Here is a 21,366-nt window from a genome sequence, read left to right as displayed (position 1 = left end):
ATGAATCTTCGTGCAGTGAGATAAATTTGCGTCTCTTTCGCATATGGATAACGTATGCACCCAAAGCAAAAACACGTATTTTACATTTTCGTGTTTTCTTTCTTCCTGCTCCTTGCCACCCTCTTCACTCATTTCTGTAGCACATTATGAATATGTTGTACATGTTATTGGTCCATTTCCGGATGTTCTGCTTTCTTCACATGGGTAAGTTCTACCTCAATGGCTTGCGTCAACTATGGGTAGTATTTCGTACATTTAACCTTTCCCGATATCTCTTCTCGTTCTCGCTATATTGCATAAAATCTCATTTTGACCCCATTTTTATGCCCCCACTTGACCCTTTCAATACGCTTGTTGGCCGATATAAAAAAATACGTGTCGCTTCTTTTTTGATGATCTGTATGTCTGTGCAATCTTATCAAAATCGGCGTGTTACACCGAGGTACCCTGCCTTGTTAGTATGTCAAACTAGAATTGCTTCTATCCTTACATTAAATTTAATAGCATGTTCTGCAAATTTTACAATAACTATTGATTGCTGCTATCGTGATTTTACCAATAAGTCACGCAGTAACCACCGTAAGTAATAGCTTGATGTGTATAGATTTTTAAAAAGTGTAAGCAAATTTTATTAGAACCGCCGGTGTCCATTTACGGTACGGTTCCACAGATTTGTAAAATTTACAGAACAAATTTGTAATATATATATTTTTTTTAACATACTAGTGTTTTACTAATCGAACTATGTTGTCTTCTTACCTGTGAGATACGTAGCTATGTAAAAATACATTAATGAAAGTCCAACCTGTTATGCACGGATTCCCCGATAAGGTAGCTAGTAACCATAATATGTGAAGTGAAGTATCTGAAATCAATGTGAAACTCAAGACGCGCAACTATGCAAATGTCTGAGAGTTAAGAGATCCAAATAATTGTGATAGTTACGTTAATAATGTTTTATGTTACTTTGATCATTTGTGCTGTATCGCCAGACCACACAAGAATAAAAAAATGTATTACATTTCGTTAGATTAGATTAGATAACATTATATTAGGTTAGGTTAGGTTGAGTTACAAGTCTACTGTATAACCAATACAATGTTATGTCTATATTTATATTTGATTTGGCTTAGATTTTAGCATTGTTTTCAGCAGGTAGCTTATATAGGACGCAGTACTTTAGCTTAATATCCGAATTATTGGCTCGATGCATAAGTTCATGCGGTTCTTATATTTTATATCTTATTTTTATTCTGCTGTTCTGTTAATTCAAGTACAAATACAACATTGATATAACATTAACATATTCTACGAGTGTACACTATAATTGGGCTTATGCCTGTTGTGTTGATGGCAAATAAATAAATTAACTAACAATCGCTCAGTGATGTATTTCACCTCCACTTTCTATGACCTTCTGCCAACGTTCAGGTGGCAGTTCAATGCCTCGCCTGTAGAACTGTATTGGTTTTTACTGGAAGAAATCTGTTAGCCATCGGTCAAGAGAGGCTTTTCTGCGCTGTTCTTTCAGCAATTGCTTCATTCCTGTACACTGCACAAATTGTTCTCGCAGCTTCTGCTGCACTGGATCCTGGTTAAACTCGAAGAGTAAAATATGAAGGAAATGATCACTTTTCTCAACTTGACATTCCATATTAGTTTGTTTGAAATATATGCAATAATACGTTCACAATCAAGAAAACCTGTGTTTCACAATACGCAAGCTCCAAACTACGATAAAAACAACGTAATATCGATAAGCAATCGCTTCACGCTGCATTGTTGCCAACCCAAAGGAAAACAGCACAAACTTATGCATCGACCCTAAACATGAACTCCCACACCATTCCGCTTATGAAAGAAAACTATACGTTTCTTTTTAGCTTCCTTTTTCAGTATTTGATACGGCTTTTTTTCTGGTTAAAAGATATAGTTGTCCACTTGCATTAAAACATATTTGCCTTCCCGAGAAGTCATTTCGCTCGCTTTCTTCCCATATCTAGTACGAAAAGTTAGCACACATTATGCGAAACAGTTTTCAGTTGTCACTGTGCTGTTTTACCCAATCAAACATGATATTGTGACATCATGTCGTAAACATCGTAGTTTTATATAGCTTCCGATTATTCGTGGATAAGTTTAATACTTTCTTACTAACAGTTGGTGCAACGATGTAAGGTTTTTATCCAAAGATAAAAATAATCAACGGATTATCTTATCCGATCTTAATCCTCGATTAATGCAACTGAGCATAAGAAATTAGTTCATTATACATTATTCTGCAATTGAATCAGTAAAAAGGGTCCGTTACATGTATGTGCTAGTGCAGTTAGCGCAACAAGTTGTATGAGTGTGAAAGTAATTTTGCAATGGTGAATTTTAAAATCAAGTGAAATTTCCATCTGAAAACAACTAGATGCAATTGTCTATATTTTATCGTCTTAAGATAGATCAATACCTGGAAGTCAATCCAGATATTAGTTCATTGCCTTAACTATTGGATAATGAAACATTACCTATTATAAATATTGCATTATAAAATAGGTTTCAGCTACAACACAAGATACTAATTACTTTGTTTATTATTCTGATATCGGAAATGATAACAAATAAAAGGAAATAATTAGTTTCATGATGAGCACACAAGTTGACACTTGGTGTGAGATTTTGGTAGATCGGTGCTCAGTTTAGTTAAATGTTTATTTATATGTGTAAAATATTTTGAAGTAATGATCTCATTATGAAAAAGTGATGTTCTTTTTACCGTTTTCCATGTTATGTTTCACATTTTAATCAAATATTAATCTATATTTAAGGAAAAATTGAGAGAGTAACTTGCGCAAAACGCTATAATGCGTTGGCAGTCACAACAAGTTGTAGCCATGCAACTAGAGAAGTAGAACTTGAATTGTGCACGGATGGGGAAAATAATTTGATAGTGAAAGATTGTCCTGTTATGCACTTCGCATACATTTCATAATTATGTTAAACAATAGATAGAATGCTACTGTATGCTTTGAACTCGTTTATCAGCTGTTTATCATGAGTATTATTTTTGAAATGGGAACATCAACAATCTTGTCCTGTAAGTTGTTCTTTTAAAGTTTGTAATAATATCACTTCGATATTACAGAAAATTTAACTTTGGTTCTTAGACTTCCAAACTGCGTGATTATCAGAAGTCTATGTCCATCTGCTTATCTATGTCTCTCGGCAAATATCAGAGCCAGGGCCACCAAATATGCGATTCGAACTGGCATTGGTTGCTGGAAGTGTGACGTCACGCGGAAGAGAGGAAATCGCGTCTTCTGCTTTTAGCAGTTACTGTACGTTTTGTATACTCCGAGCATGTTCTAACTTCATTTGTTTTTTAAACTACACAGAGGGGAAAATATAATTAATTCTAATACTACAAATACGCAGGGTAAATTGCTATATATTGTAGTAAATATGTATTAATGTTACAATCCACTCATCTTTATTGTTTTTTGAATATTGATAAGAAATGTTAGTGGTAGTTCTAACTGCAGCCCCCAGAAGAAGTTACAGAAGCCGGAACGCATTGTTTGTTTTTCTTCGCGTTGTATATCTTCATTGTTTGGGCTTTTATGTTTTAGGTCGAAATGGCTCACACAAATAAATGTCCTTGTTTTCACATATGTTTCTACTATATTTTGGGTTTAGTTCGGGATATTTTGAACTTATTTATGCACATAAAACTTTCATAACACTTTTGCACATCGAAATGCTAGAGAGGTGAAAAGGAGGAAATATCTGAAAATCCAAGATACTTTGAAGCCATTTCGCAGTCGCGTATCTAGCCCAGGCTTGGAGCTTAGACCTCCCAGATTTTTAAGTAACAATAATAAATTGAGCTATTATTTACATATTTTTGAAAGTGTATGGTAAACTCGTAGTGTACCTATCATAGTCTGGGTTCTGGCTGTCCCCCAAGTTTTTATCTTCTAGATCCCTCACTATGATTTCGTTGATAAAACTGTAAGTTGTTTCCTGGAGATAATGGTTATCCAGTTTCCGTGTTTGTTTATTGACATTTCTCGTGGCGTAGGCCTACCCAACGAATTGCTAATATCTCGATACTTAATAGCAACGTACCCAATCAGGTATTTCACAGCATCTGATAGGAATTCCTTATTGTTGTTAGTGTGAGCTGTGCAGTATTCCTCACTTAATAATTTGACTTCCACATCTTCCTGTACTTGTGCAGATGAAGCATCGTTGACTATCAATAAGTAGTTTACTTGTAACAAAATTGAAAAAGTTTTCTTCCGCGTCTTGTTCTAGAACAGGAACATTGCTAGAAGGAGCAGCATCATCACTCTGAGCCGAAGTAAGCGCCTGTCCAAAAGAAATTAGAAAGCCCGAGCTACAAGGAACCTAGTTAGTTCGAGCCTCATTGAAGGATGTGAGACAGACCGAGTAATCGTCTGAGCCTCATTGAAGGATATGAGGCCAAAGCCGAGTGAGCACGAGTTTCAACGAGAGTAATGATCGAGAGCCCACATTAGTGAAAACCACATTGGTGTCGGTAAGCTCGAGCCCTATTGATGATAGCGAGATCGAGCAAAGTTGACGGTAGTGAGCTTGCACGAGTGAGCAAACCTCTGATTAAGATTAGTGACTCTAAACCTAACTAATCGCGTGCTCGAAAGAGACTAGGTTGCGTGATCTCCAAGAAGCCTATTGAGAGTGAACCTAGTGAGAGTCAAGTTACATCTGTCCCTACATCTCCCAGTGAGCATTTTACCCTAAGATTTGGGCAATATCCACATATAAGGAAAATAATGCATACGTACGACTGACAAGGGAAAGTCACGAACTGGCTGCGCTGAGATCCGAACGAAACAATTATGTTTGCATTTGATATGTTATAACTAGACGAATTCCAAAGTTATACGTGCCACCGGGCGGGATATCGTGAGTTAGAACACATTTTGTAATGTAAAAGCTATTAGCTGACAGAATAGTTTGAACCGGGTCATTTGTTCGGAAACGGTTAGGTAGATGGAAAACTCGGCGAACACGTATCCCATCATTTTCAAGGGCACACATTTTATGATAGAAGAGTTGCCTTTGGGCCCCCGCAGGATCCCAGGTGGGGTCGAACTCAAAGTTTTCAAACAGCAAGGGGAATTAAGTAGCACATCGTTTGAAAGCTATTGTAAAATGAAAGAAATGGAACAAGTCTCACCTCTGTATGATAACCCTGTGTAAATTACTGAGGGTCAAATTGTAAACGCAAATTTAATTGAAAAGTCTATGGTCACCTTGAACCCAAGATGGTCGCAAAAAACATTAACAAAAAACATTTTACATTGTCATTCGCAAACCAATGTAAAACAAATAATTTCTTCACTTATTAGGCCAGTCAATGAAGGGTTGCATAAGGAAAAAATGATGGAAAGCTGGAAAAAATTTTATTTTCTTTATAAAAGTGTCCGAAACAACATACTAATTTTGCACCAATCTACCTCCCCGGATTTTCCGCCATCTTGGAAAAATGGCGCCAAAAATTAGTTTTCTTTTTTAGTATCTCGCATGGAAAGCATTTTAGATCAAAACATGTTATTACAAAAGTAATGTACGTTAAATTCTCTACAAAAAATGATCTCTTGAGATGTTACAGCCGTAGTTAATTACGCATTTCTCTTTTAGTATCGCTTTGTAGCAGGACCTTTACAAAAATTTTCTGATACTATTTTGTTTTAGTGATTTTTTTTATAAGACTTAATTAATAAATTTTCCATTCATTGCAGGTGTCACTAAGGATAAGTAATCATTTCTATTGGATCATCTATGTTTAAGATGTTATCAGCTGAAAAATGTTTTATCTGTGAGAGGCTTCTCACTGAGAATGTTACATGTATGGCACAGAAAAGGGACTGCAAACATTAGTAGACTGCAGTATTAAAGTGAAAGATCTAAAGAAATGCCAACTTAAGGGACTGGAAAGTTACGGTTCATCAAAAGTGTAGAAAAGTTTACACAAAAGAAAGAAGTAGCAAAGCGTTGCTATCACGACATACTTCATCACCTACGCTGATAACACTTAGGCCAGGAGTATTAAGATTTAATTTTCAAGCCTACCTGTTTAGTAGAAAATGTACATCACATGAATTTTTAATAAGACAGAGTAAAAAACTTGTAACTCAGAGTGAGAGTGTACATCGCGTCGAGACCATTCAAATTAAAGATTCTATTATGGAAGTGATGACAGAAGAAATGACGACTGGGGCGAAGAAGTTTGTATTAGGATTGGTAATGTTGTTCTAGTTGCTGCTGAAACCAGATACCATTCTTCATGCATGAAAAGTTCTACAAGATTTTTTCTGGAATGAAACGTGGTCGTCCGAAATGATGTTTCAGCTGCTATGTCTCATGAATTCAACTACCTTGAAAGTAACAAAGAAGAGTGCCAATTTTCATTCAGTTAAATTTTTCAAGATTATGATGATGCACTTCTCATATTTTATTTATATTTTATAAAATATCACTAAAACAAAATTATATCAAAAACAATTCGTTAAGGTTCTGCTACAAAGCGATGCTGAAAGAGAAATGTAATTAGCCACGCCTATAGCATCTAAAAGATGCATCCTAGAGAAAAAATGAAGAGACCATTTCTTGTAGAAAATTTACAAATTCTGTAATAACATGTTTTGATGTAAAATGCAATCCATGCGAGATATTTACAAAAAAAAAATATTTTTGGCGCCATTTTTCCAACACTGTTAAAAATGGTTTCTTAAATTCGAGAAAAAAATCCTCGTATTTGAGAACATCCGTTTCTTACCTGTGCACCGAGTAATACATTCTCAAAAGTGAGATTTCGATTTTCTTAAATCATTTTGAGAAATAATGACTCAAACGCGAGGAATTATGTCTCATTTCTGAGGGTGCAAATGTTTTCTCAAACTTGAGAAAAAAAATTATTCTTTCTTAAAATTGAGAAAGGAACATCTGAGCAAATGAGGCATTTAAACCCCAATTTGAGAAACACATTTCTCAAACAAATTTAAGAAATGCCTTTCTCAAAAGCGAGAAACGGTGCACACAAACAGGATTCTCAAACACGATAAAGAGAAGGGGAAAGGGTATAAACAAAATATAAACATGCAAAAAAATCAAAGAATTAGTACATATAGAATTTATATTAAATAAACATATGCAGTTATATTATTTAAAATATAACAAATTTTAACCTTCATTTCAAGAAAATACACTCCTTAATAACGAAATATTTGTTTTACAACAAACCCAAAAATTAAGCAGATAAATTCTCTAAAAACTGCCAAACAATGAACGTCCACATTTTCACACACCACTATTATCCATCTCTATCACTGTCTCCCTTAGTCTTGGGGCACAATCTTGGGACGTTAAAAAATTGAAATCTTTGAGTTTTACATCCCACAGTTGTGTCGGGTAGGCTAAAGGTGACGATGATGAGAATAAATGAGATAGTGGAATGAAGAAAATGGGAAGAAACGGGAGAACTCCACGAAAACCCAAACACACTGTGTTTATACACCAGAAAGCCCACTTGACTCGAACTGGAATCGAACCAAGAACCACATGCACCAGAAGTGAACGCTCTACCACTTAGCTTTCGTGGCCCCTACGTTAAATTAAGAACAAATGGGTACATTGCTATATGCAGTGTGCGAATTGACGGGGGATACCAGAGATTTCCTCTCTGAGAAAAATTTAATGCCCTTGGAGAAGAAAATTTTCATCCCTGGTAGGGATAACTTTTCAAATTCACTCTCTATATACAGTGTACGTGTGTGACGACTGGCTGTGTATATGGGTGAAATTCATCCCTCCCCTGGGAAAAATGTTCGGTGCAGATTGATTATACGGATCTAAATATTTGTAAAATTTACACTAGAAATTTGTAATAATATTTTAATGAACTAGCGTGTAAGCAATCAAAATATGGTGTGCTCTTACCTTCAAAATATATTAATGAAGGTTGAACCTGGTATGCACGTATTTGCCCATAAGATAAGTAGTGGTAGATTAATAAAGGACAATATGACGTGCGACGAATGTAACGAGCAAATGACTTGAACAAAAAGATATCTTTGTACCGTAAAAGCAATGGTTTTTCATAATCCTTGTGTCAGGCACGTAGCCAGGATTTCGTAATAGGGGGGGTCCGAGACATTAAATACTGTGGTTATCACACCAGAGTTCGATTATTCTAAACTATTTTACTGGTAACATATATTGGTTCGTTTAGTCAGGATTTCGTGATGGGGGCGGAGGGAGAGTTTGATATGAAATATTGTGGTTATCACACCAGGGGCTTGATCAATTTAAACTATTTTACTAGTAACATATATTGGTATGTTAAGACTTTAAAATTAGAACATGTTAGCAAGGGCGCCGATTTCTCTGTAAATTTGGGGGGGGGGTCCATTCAGATGCAGAAGGCATATATGAGGAATTTAAGACAAATTGCATTCAAATTATGCCAATATATTGTATATTCATAAATATAACAAGAGGGCCCACATGACCTTTGGGGGGCCGGGCTCCCTCGGCCTCCCAGGATCGGCGCCCATGCATGTTAGTAAGTATTTTAGTAACAAACTATGAAGAAATCTCGAATAAAAGAATATTTAAAAAAATATTTTTTAAAATTTTACAATATCTACGTTCCTTCTGTTTATCCAAATATAACAATTTTCCTTTCATTATGACCTCAACTATTAAAAAAAAAAAAGTACTATCCAATAATGTCTTGTAAAATATTTATAATATCTGCGTTGCTTTCTCTCTTAAATCAAATGTTAACAGGACTTGCTTCCCACATAACTTTTTCGTTTTATTTTTCCGTCAACTACTGTCTGTTCCAAATGACAAGTTAAAGGAGCAGTAGAAAATTGTTTTCGAAATAACACGTTTGATACTACAGGGAAGTGATGATAAAAAATTATTTTTATTTTTAGCTTTATTTTTATCTTTATATTTTATCTTTATTTTTAACGCTGATTCTTCCTATTTCTTGTTTCTTTTTGTTTCATCCCTCCTTATTTTTTTATTTCTGGTCCCGAAGGGGGGGGTCCGGACCCCCCGGACCCACCCCTTGGCTACGTGCCTGCTTGTGTACAAGTATACCCATCATTGCTGACGAGCCTGCCACTACAGATGCACCCACACGCGGCACCATGCTGCGCACATTCCCTGACTCGGTTAGATAGCATTCATACTTTTTAGTGGCCATCTAGCAGAGGTTTGTTGGTGTTTCTAAACAAGACCTCTTAAAGTGTATCTGCACCTGGGAATGCAAGCGCACACCTGGTAAATGATTGCTGAAGGTACAGAAGGTGAATTTAAAAGAAGTATATATTTCATGAATTGCCGTATGGATTCGTATAGTAAATCTGAACGGAATATTCAATTCGCACAGTGACTATATGCCACAAATAACCAGCAAACGTATGTCATTAGAAAGATTACTGATGAGGAAAGAGGGAGGTGCGAATCTATGCTAGGTTATCGGTACAAATTACCTTTGCATTACAATTCCATAATAATAAATCACACTTTTTTCAACGCTGTTTCTAACTACACAGATGACATATGTGTTCTTTGTTTCCATACATAAGCTATTTTGCCCTTATAACGAATGAGAAAGGGTGTAAAACATTGGCATGCCTCCCCATTCTATTTATTACTACATAAGAGAAAGAATATTTACGGTAATCAATCCATTTATTCTTTACCTGTACTCTTACTGTAAGGTTCAATTACTACAATAATGTTCCACCAATTAACTACATGAACTTACATTAAAATAGTAATTTTAATACTCGTACAACACAGGTAATAACTTCCATGAATCTTGTCTAATCAAATCTATGTTTATTTTCACATGTTGTTTACTTTCTCGACTCTGTATTCATACGCATCTCAGCCGCATCACCGTACTGGGTACTCATGTCCATTCGCACTCTACTACAACTGAAATCTTTTATCTCGTTTCCTGTATACTAATTAAGCCCTAGCAATGTTACACCCTAGTAAAACGGTAATATTATTTCGGTAAGATTGTTACCGTTATTTTTCAGTCATCTATTATATTAGAAATCACGCACTATTTCATTCTCATTTTTAAGAAATGAGAAAATCTCATAAATGAGAACCTGAAAATTTGCCTTGAGCTCACAAATGAAAACACATTTGAAAATAATGAGACATTTTGTCTCAAATATGAGCAAAAATTACTTATTTTGTTTTGAACATGCATTTTTCTCATTTTTGAGTAAGGAAATTTTTAAGAGTGAAGATGGTAGCCAAATCTGGGATGGTAGAGGGGTGCAAAATTAGTATGTTGTTACGGACACTTTTATAAAGAAAATAAAATTTGTTCCAGCTTTCCACTATTTTTCCTTATTCCGCCCCAAATCATCCCTTATTGACTGGCCTATATTTCAAAAACCAAAAGAGGAAAATGGCTGAAATTCAGCTAAAATATAGGACAGACTATACAGATTCTATATTCAGAACAGAAATTTTCCTAAAATGGATGGAACATAGTAAAAAAAAACATACAAAACATTAACATTAATGTCAATGGAAAAACAATGAACAAAAATGAATTCGTCCAGATATCTCAAAATATATATCTCAAAAACTACAATAAGGAGACGGCTAATTAAAAGCTTATTGCAAGGACAATGAATAGCTTGAAAACGATGTATAGTACGTAAGGTAAATATGGATAAAACATCGCCAAAAATCAAGTTGTTTGAGTAAAATAAATAAGTATTCTTTGAATTACCTAGGGCGCCCCACGCGGAGGTTACGTGCTTGATGTATCTTACATCTGTGTTTAGAATATCCAGATTCGATTTAAGAAGCAATTTGACTTTTGATCTTTCACGTAACACAGTCTGGTCCTTATGGCAAACCGGATAGGCCCTTTTGAGTTGGACCCCACCTGGCACCCTGCGGGGTCCTGGGACAAGACGTTTTTACTTTAAATCGTTGAACTTTGAAAATAATGTCACGCGTGCTTCCATGTTTTCAAATTTGTCTCACAGTTTCCCGGGAGTGGCCATGGACTTTTCAATTAAGTTTTTTGTTTACATTTTGATCCACAGTCATTTTGAATAGTGTTGTGGTAGAGAGTCGAGACGTACTCCATCTTCTTTTATTTCACAACAGCTTTCGAATCATGTGCTACTTAACCCTCTTGCTATTTGAAACTTTTAAGTTGGACCCTGTCTGGGACCCTGGGGCGAACATTTATATCCCGAAAAATGTGCAAATGGAACGTAACACAAAACAACCTGATGCTGACACATTGCAAACATACGAATTCAATGCCATACAAGGTCTATCACTCTTGCATCTTTTAGCACAATTGTAAGGTGTCAGTTGGGAGGGCAAATGAAACTGCCCCTCCTGAGTTTGACAAATACATATACTTTCATCAATTGTCTACTAATATACCGGTACCAATCTAAAACGCGAAACACTTATGTCGGTCTGGGGATTTGCCAGGCTGGCAAAATACAAAAAAGAGGTGGCTGCACGATTGTCAAAAAAGAAGGGACATTGCAGCCAGCATAATTATTCTACTTTATCTTGAAGTATTCTATGTGGCTGTGTGTATGTTCATGTGCATGACTGTTACATGTTGGACAACACTGAAATCCCAAAGGAATGTCACTTATAGAGGTTTGACATTTGTCATCTGTCATTTCTGTATGCCCCATGACAGCTGTATTCAATATGACCAACATGGCGAGGAAAGAGACCAACTACTACCTAGATTTTCGTATGTTGGTCACTGCACTCGTTATGTTATGGTTTTATAACCTTTTTAAGTATTCACACCACTACAAATAAGGTCATGACCGTTGGTTTCGAAGCAATTGTGACCCCCTAGGAATCGAAATCCAGATCCCTTGATTACAAGGCGACGCATGATATTATTTATCAGTTATGGCCAATGCAAGAGCACTGGTATAAACAACGAATTTACTTCACAATTTGTCTTCGCTCTCCCTGTTATAATCTCATATGTTCATACATCAGAGACGGAAGGGATGGGTGAAGGGAAGGGTGTATCTATATGGCAAGAGGTCCCACTTTCGATGCACGACCAAGTGAGTCTGTGATGAAGAACATTGCATCAATTGTTCTTTTTTCCGAAGGATACTCCCATTTTCTCGTACATCCTCTTTGCGCCAATTCTTCCACTATCATTAACTATTATTAATGTCTGTCTTCTTTAGCACATAGATTATGATTGTTTGTCATGAACCTACATATGTAATAATTTTATAAAAATGTAATTTTATCCACTACATTCAGTCCGTGTTGTAGTTATGCAACCACATACAACACACCAAAACTTCGCCATCTTGATTCTGTTCAAAATATCGATGGTCTGTCAATGACTTTTTGTTACTTGCTGGGACGTTGTTGGGATATCTTACAAGGAAACTGAAGTGGTACTACTGTTATTCAATGAATACTTTAAAAGAACGCAGTCTCATTGTATTTGAACGTGGAAATATAAACGGGCTGACCTGAAATAATTCATCAAGTTCGTACAAGAGTTTATTAAAAATCAATATAATAATCATCTTATTTGCTTTGTTCCTAAGCAAGAAGTTAATGATCACTGTGTAGAACGTTATAGCGCTCTATATAAGTTTAACAATGATAAAAGCATTCATTATGTATAAAGGTAACCAAGAAAATTCTGTCGCTTTTTCACCCATCTCTTTCGAACATCGATATCTCACCTAAGACGTACATGGAAGATCAAAAATAATCCCCACCATCATCGACGACCCTCTACCAACGTTCTGGAAGGCCATAGACTCCATCGCGGTAGAACTCGATGCTGATGCTGTGCACAGAACTCGATGCTGGTGCACAAAAAACGACAGAACTTTCTTGGTTACCTCTATATACGTAAGAAGTCTTTTAATCTTAGGTAAATGTTCGTAAACTGTTTCCAATAGTTAAAACCTACACTTATTACCACTAATGATTTATATTTCCTTATTTTCCTTATACAGGTTGTTTCTGATCTATGGTGGCGAAATAATACACCTTGTGCAGCAGCATCAAGCGAGAAGAGAAGGAAGCTGCCAGTCGAGTGGACACCTTGGACCATTGACTGCGCGGGACAGGTGTGGTAAGTGTATATCGGAACAAATGCCGCCGAAAATAAGTGCTTATTGGGAAGACTATATACCTGCCCTTTCCGACGTGAATTACAGTTATAGTGGCATTATCAAATTGTGCAAAGGGCGTGGATTCATTGTACCCAAAAATGACATATCACGGTTAGGGCGAGGTGTGGGATGATTCCTCTGGGGCAGAAACAGGCCAACCCCCTAACCTACCACTAGCCGCACACGAGCTAGAATTCGGGAAGTCGTTACTCTAATCACCTGGGAGAATCCACCGACACAGAGAAGTATCGCAAATCGGCCACAGACATCACTGAAGACAGTGCACAACATCATTCACCGCGATTTGAGGTTGGTAAAGCGACGGAAAGGACATGCTCATAAGCTCTTGGCAAAACACATCCAGGAATGTCGCACCAACTGTCGAAAGCTGTATGAGCGGTACCTGGCCGGTGAAAAGTGTAAGTTTGTTGTAACATTGGACGAGGCATATGTTTATCTGAATGACTGTCACAAGCCAAGTGCAATTTTATATCGATCTACAGATGTGAGGGACTTTCAAAGATGGTTCACTGAATGCAAGAAAAGTTTCGGCACAGGTTTTATGATCATTGCTGGATACTCACATCAGAGCAAGCTGATCCATACATCGTGTAGCCGAAAATACGAAGGTGAATTCGGAATATTATCAGGCTAACGTCCGGCGTCAAGTTACACATCTTGCTGAACCCTCCTCTTCCTGCAACAAATGGCAGCCGAAACTGGAACTCGTGTCACTCCATTCAGAGACATTCCGGTGAGTCACCGATGGACTTTTGCACCTTCGGCCTCCTGAAACGAGCCTTGTCTCACAGGAGACCCCGCACCGTTGAAGGCCTATGGAAAGCCTGTCAGGAAGAATGCTTGCGGCTTGATATGAATACAGTGGTACCAGTCTCCTACAGTGAAAACTTCGCTGTCGGACAAGTGCCCAGATGCAAAGTCACAAAATAGAGCACTCTCGATGGTAAAGACATGGTTTCTCTTAAGGTAAGTGCAGTTTGAAATCGTCACCATAGATCGGAAACAACCTCTATACACTGAAAAAAAAATATAAAATTTAATTGCCAAACATCAATGTAAATTCATTTAACCTTCATTTTGGAAGTTGATATACATTTCCTTAGATTAAATTTGGTGGGTCTTTTTACAAATTTACAGTAAATTTATAAGAAAGTATGATATTTCTATTGATAAAAATGTAATTTTACATAATATCATATTAGTAAATTTACTTTATAGGCGTAAATTGATTTACATAGAGGAATGGCAAAAAGATTGCCAACTTTTTTGTAAATTTACCTATGAAATTTTTTACAGTGTACGTGTAATAGTAAATTATTCTTATCAAACAACTGCACACAATGTAACACATATCAATTGAAAGTATACAAGTGAGTTTCGTTTCACCGAGTGAAATTACAGTAGACTTCCAGATAATGGAAATTCAATACTCAAATTTGAAATGGTACATCTATAACAAGTGATTGCAATGGGGTTTGGGTACAAAACCTCGCGGCCAGAACCTTGCGGCGACAACCTCGCGGACCAAAACCTAGCCTGGCCAAAACCTCGCCTCCCAAAACCTCGCGGCCCAAAATCTCGCCGGGCCAAAACCTCATCTTCCAAAACCTCGCGGGACAAAATCTCGCCTGGCCAAAACCTCGCCGCCCAAAACCTCGCCACCCAAAATCTCGCGGGGCCAAAACCTCGCCTGGCCAAAACTTCGCCACCCAAAATCTCGCCGGGTCAAAACCTCGCCTTGCCAAAACCTCGTCTTCCAAAACCTCGCGCCCCAAAATATCGCCATACCCAAAATCTTGCCTGACCAAAATGTAAATGTTCCAACAGATGATAAGGATGACGGTATAAAAGACGCTGTTTCAGAAGAAGTATCGCGGGTATTTGACCAAGTCCCGCGATACCATATGGGAATTCTATTTCTGTATTAGAGGATTTCAATGTGAAGGTAGGGCGACAAGATGTTTTTAAACTGGTTATAGGGAAAGAAAGTCTGCACAAGGAAAGTAATGACAACTAACGGGGTTAGTTTCGTGAACTTTGGAACATCCAAAAACTTAAAATTTTAACAAAAATCTAATAATATTTACAGTAAATTTATAAGAAAGTATGATATTTCTATTGATAAAAATGTAATTTTACATAATATCATATTAGTAAAGTATGAAATAATATAAGAGTTTTTACGACGTCCCTTGATTATGTCCTGTAGGTTAAAGGAGACGTAGATGACCAGGATGAACGAAATGATCGAATAAAGAAAGTGGGAGGAAACGGGAATAAGCCGAGAAAGCCCAAGCACACGATATTTTGTATCTTCTTCTTCTTGTTATTATTATTATTAGTTGTAATGTGGAGTTGTATATTAAGAAACTCATTGGGTAAATTTTAAAGAAAAGTTTCATTCGCGGCGAGGTTTTGGCCACGCTATGTTTTGGCCCGGCGAGATTTTGTCCCGCGAGGTTTTAGGCGGCGAGGTTTTGGCCACGCGAGGTTTTCATCCGGCGAGATTTTGTCCCGCGAGGTTTTGGCCGGCGAGATTTTGGGCGGCGATGTTTCGGCCGCGAGATTTTGTCCGTATCCCTTGCAATGGATTACTAAGATCAAAGATAGAATAGGTTTCATATATATATATAACACTTGTCGATACCTCTTGCTGTTTCTATTCTACTGAGTATTGTAACCGGAAGTACCAGAAACTCAACCACTTCCGTTTTGTATGGAATGTTGTGCTTGTTGATGGTAGTTCTCTTGAGACGTTGAATCGATTACTAAAAACCGTTTGTTACTATCTATTACTGTTTTTGTTCTATAGTGATCAACGTTGGATACGGAAACGATTGATTTTTTACAACTTCCGGCTTGAAGATTAACGGAGGAAATAAAATATATTCTTGGGATGGAAATCGATTGCATAAAACTGCCTCTCAATAGCTCTTACTGCTTTTGATCTATGGAAATCAACATAGAAACAGGAGTGAAAATTTTCAATAACTTGCGGCTTCCATAGTATGTTCCAGATTCTGATGATGTATTCTCTTGAGAGACTGAATCAATTGCGCAGAAAACCGCTTATCGGTAGTCTTATCATTTTGGTTCTATGGCGACCAACGTTGAAATTGGAAATTGTTAATTTGAACCACTCACACGTTGGATATAGAGTTGAAGGAAGAGATGGAACTTCTTCTTCGGACGCTGAATCGATTGTAAAATACCGCTTCTCGATAAGTCTTGTCGCTTTTTTTTTCTATGAAAATCAGTACTGAAACCGGAAGTACTAGTAAATTTCAACCATTTCCAGTTTCGATAGAGTGTTTGAGGTTGTGATGATAGGTTCCTTTGAAACATTGAATTTTATTGCAGAACACCACTTGTCGCTATCTATTTATCGAGTAGCGATAAATGTTGAAACCGGAAATGGATAATTTGAACCACTTCCGATTTGAAAGCAGAGTTATTGAATGAGATGGAATCTATGCTTAAGAAGCTGAATTGATTACACACACACACACACACACACACATACAAAGAAAAAAGCGCTTCTCGATATCTCTTAATGTTTTTGCTCTGCTACCTGTCGATAGATCGATGGACATTGTAGTTCTATAAGACTTCCGACATTTATGCATAGCGTAGTTCAGAAGTCTAAGAAAATATGGAAATTCATACGTGTAAATGCAAAGGAGGCTAGTTCGAATAATCCCTGTAGAGAATATATGATTTATTTCCTCCAAATGAAACACAAACCATCAAGTTTTCTTGCTTCTTGTAAATTAGAGAAAAGTCAAGAAGAATACACTAATGAATATTATTCGTTCAAAAGCATTCAACTCGAATATGATAGCATATGTACGAACCCATACTTTTAACAAATAAGTATGTACCATACAATTCCTTGCAATACTATAGTATTCTTTGAAGAAAGAATGTTATTCTGAACATAAAGTATAAATTAAAATCGTGTTGATTTTCCGAATGACAAAAAAAAAAAAAAAAAAAAAACCGTTCATATTATTTTTAATACAAATCTCTACAATATAAAAGAAGAAATCCTGATTGATTGATCGATAAACGCCTAGGCCAAACTACTTAAGCTAGAAACTTGAAATTTGGGTATGATATAGGATTTGTGATGTAAGGAACAACTAAGGAAAGATTTTGGAAAATTCGACTGAGAAGTGGGAAAATGTCCATCTCTCGGAATCTGGATGTTAGAGACATCAAATTTGGAATATAGACTTCTTATTTAAAATAACTAGACATGTATTTCACCATTTTTTGATATATGTCCTAGAAGAGAAGAAAAAGAGTTGGGTTACAATTGTTATAATTGAATGGTCATATCTCGAAATCTCTTACAATTAAACCGAATGCTTCATTTATAATCATTTGAAACGAAAAGTAAGTAACAAACTGTATGGCACAAACATAGTGTTCAGAGTGAAATATGCTTATATTATTAAACTGAAAATTATATTTATTTGTATAACTGGTTATAGGTATTTTAATGTCATAATGTTTTTAAATTAATTTATTCAAATTTAAAATGTAAAGACTTGTTTTTGATTAAAATTTACATTTTTGTCATATTTGTCTTAAGTTTTATTTGTGTACAGAATGAAGAAATAACTATAACTATATATATATTATATATATATATATATATATATATATATATATATATATATATATATATATATATATATATATATATATATATATATATATATATATATATGTGTGTGTGTGTGTGTGTGTGTGTGTGTGTGCGTGAATGTGTGTTTTAACATTAGAATGCTATAACATTTTGAAATTGTTTTCGTGAGTTAAATATATTTTAGGGAATTTGATAATCTACAGTGCGGATAATTTGATAATTTACGAGCCGCATGATATTCAAATTGTATGTTGGAAAAATAAAACATTTATGAACAGGAAGAATTTAATGTTGAATACATTTCTTTAAACACACTACGTTATCAGTGTTTACAAATAAGAAAGTCATTGTGACTTGTTGCACTTCTGGAATGCAGTAAGTATATTGAATGCTTTGTAATGTTAAAACACAGTGACCTTGTTTATGGATATGTTTGCAGAGCGACTTTTAACAAATGGAGCAAAAAGAAATAAAATGGATTTAAAATTTTATAGTAGTGCTTGATCTGATGTGGCTACATAGAACAAGCGCGTTTGTGTCGAATATGCAAAATACACATGTTTTATAAGTTATTAATCAGATATGATGTACCATCTTTATCATCCAATATCAATTAAAAACAAGAATCATACCACGCTCTCAAGTGAGTGTTTTGCTATAGTCTTCATATAAGGAGGGCGCCGCGGTGGCTCAGTGGTAGAACGTTCACCTCTGGTGTTTGGGGTCCCGGGTTCGATCCCAGCTTCCGCCAAGTGAACTTTGTGGTGGACAAACATCGCGTGCGTGGGTTTTCTCGGGGTCCTCCCGTTTCCTCCCACTTTCTTCATTCCACCATTTCATTCATTACTCATCCTCACCGTCTCCTTTAGCCTAACCGGCATAACCGTGGGACGTAAAACTCACAGATTTTCTTTATATAAGAACGGAATAGGTTAAAAAAATGAAATTAAATCTTTGAGTTTTACGTCCCACAGTTATGCCGGCTAGGCTAAAGGAGACGGTGATGATGAGAAATGAATAAAATTGGTAGAATGAACAAGTGGGAGTAAACGGGAGAACCCTGAGAAAACACACGCGCACGATGTTTGTCCACCGCAAAGTTCATTTTCAGCACGAGCTGGGATCGAATCAGGGACCCCACGCCTAAGCTGAATGCTCTACCACTGAGCCACCGTGGTTCTTATATTCTGAGAATGGTTGACTGTTGAAAGAATTAACTATATTCATCTTTACACTTGCTATATTTTAAAGAACATTAACACAAAACAAAACAAATTAATAAAATCAACAATTTTGGTTATTACTAACGTCATTAAATGAAAAATATTCATTAACAATACGAAAGTGAACAAATCACTAATATTATCATTTGGAAAAATGAATATTAATATTTAATAGTTTTCAGAATTTAATGAACAGATAACATGTATGCTACTTTTTTGTAAGTGCTTTTTTCTAGAAAGAATAAATTATTATATAAAGTGGATAGGCAACCATTTTTTTTTTTTAAATGAAAGTTGATATTCAATAAAATCTGTAAGCATAAGTAATACGTCTCTATGTCTCTTCAATTTTGTCACGCAAGCGTATTATCCACAAAAAGGAACAACATTAGCTCCTATTACATACTATTGGATAAAATCAAAGAATCTGATTTTTTTTTTACGTAGAAATTATTATTGCATTCAGAAGAGATTATTTTTTGCTTTTCGGCGGGTGGCGCGGTGGCTTAGTGGTAGAGTGTTCACCTCCTGTGCTTGGGGTCACTCGTTCGATCCCAGCTCGCACCGTGTGGACAAACACCGTGTTCGTGGGTTTTTTGGGGTTCTCCCGTTTGCTCCCACTTTCTTTCTTTCACCATTTTACTCATTTCTCATCATCACCGTCTCCTTTAGCCTAACCGGCATAACCGTATGACGTAAAACTTAAGAATTTCATTTCATTTTCATTTTTTTTTTTTTTTTTGCTTTTCATATATTGCATTTATACTTTGAGTTATCTATGAATAACTTAATTTAGGGACATTTGGGAGAGGTATCTTAGTCATAGCAATAGGCAACTTTTTCTTAGAACTTTAGGCATTGATAATTAATACCCCTATATTCATAAACACTTCATTTATGGTGAAATGAAAAGAATTGAATTTTGGAGTATGATTTTAATACGTGTAAGTTATGTTTATTCGTGTCCGTAGAAGTAAGTGTCCCTAGTACCGTATCATGAATAGGCATTCACCTAGGAGTACATCCCTTATTTTTATGTTGTAGACTTACAGATGGCTGTATAATTCAAGTCCTGTAGACGACACATTTCAGTATTCGTAACTACAACTCTAATGTTCAGGTCGGTTCCATAGTGGATACGGAATTCTCCTCTTGCTAGTCTAACGTCGCAATGCCACGATTTAGAGATTCCAAATTGTTTCGTTTTTCAACTAATGCTGAGTTCATGCACGTACTGTACCCGTGATGGAAACAGTAGGTACGTGTACCTACAAAAATATATTTCTATCATCATCTTTGTCAATGCATGAACTTACACAATGACGTTGTGTAAGGTAGTTTGACTTCGGTACGTGAAAACAAATTCAAAGATAGAATTATAAAGCAGTTATTACAGATAAACTGCCTTATACAGAGTCGTTTTGACGTATGATTAACATCATATTAAACGCCTGAGTACTTGCAGGAAACATATGTTAGTTGTGGAACTCTTTAGTATAGCACTAATCACGCGTCATTACGACTCTGCATAAGGCCCAGAGCAGGGCCGTACTGCAACCCAAAAGGGGCCCACCGGGAAAGTACTCTCTAGGGGGCACTCACATGTACGTACTGCCTCTTCCCCGACAATAAAAGGAGTCCGGAAGTGTCATTCGGATCACGTATGCTGAAAAGTCTTAAAATTCAGATTTAAAACTTTTTTTAAGGCAGTAATTTTTCCCTGACACTGACTGATCTGATGTAATGCCCAATCCTCCATTCTTCTCTTGCAACAATCATCTGCGCAAGCTTGATTAGGGCCTACTTCATATCTCAACCTAAAATAACAATGCCGCATTTGTGCCATAAACCTGTCATAGGCGCCGATGGTGCACATACAAATAATATATGAAGCATCAGAAGTAATTTATACAAACGCGACACTTCTCCATTGTCCTGTATTAACAGCAGAATCGTAGCCAGGGACTAGGGGTGAGCAAGCGAGGCCGTGGCCCGGAGCGCTGATAGCCAGAGAGTACCGAACGAGCAAGAATAAACAAAAAGTGTTGGAAATGAATAAACTAAGCATCGGCCCGAAAAAGTAGTGGCGTCCTATTAATTTAATATTGTTGTGGGATTGCAAAGGATTTTTTTTTTTTAAATTCTTCATCGCTTCGCTTGCAACCCAAACGTTTCAGTAAGTCGTAACTTCGTGGCTAAGCGGTTAGCGTACGCGCCTTCTGCGCGGGAGATCCGGGTT

The sequence above is a fragment of the Thermobia domestica genome, chromosome 3, assembly GCF_964235325.1.
Source record: "Thermobia domestica chromosome 3, izTheDome1.hap1.1, whole genome shotgun sequence".
In the NCBI taxonomy this organism is placed as follows: domain Eukaryota; kingdom Metazoa; phylum Arthropoda; class Insecta; order Zygentoma; family Lepismatidae; genus Thermobia; species Thermobia domestica.
The sequence above is the reverse complement of the archived record's forward strand: the minus strand, read 5'-3'. Positions refer to the sequence as shown.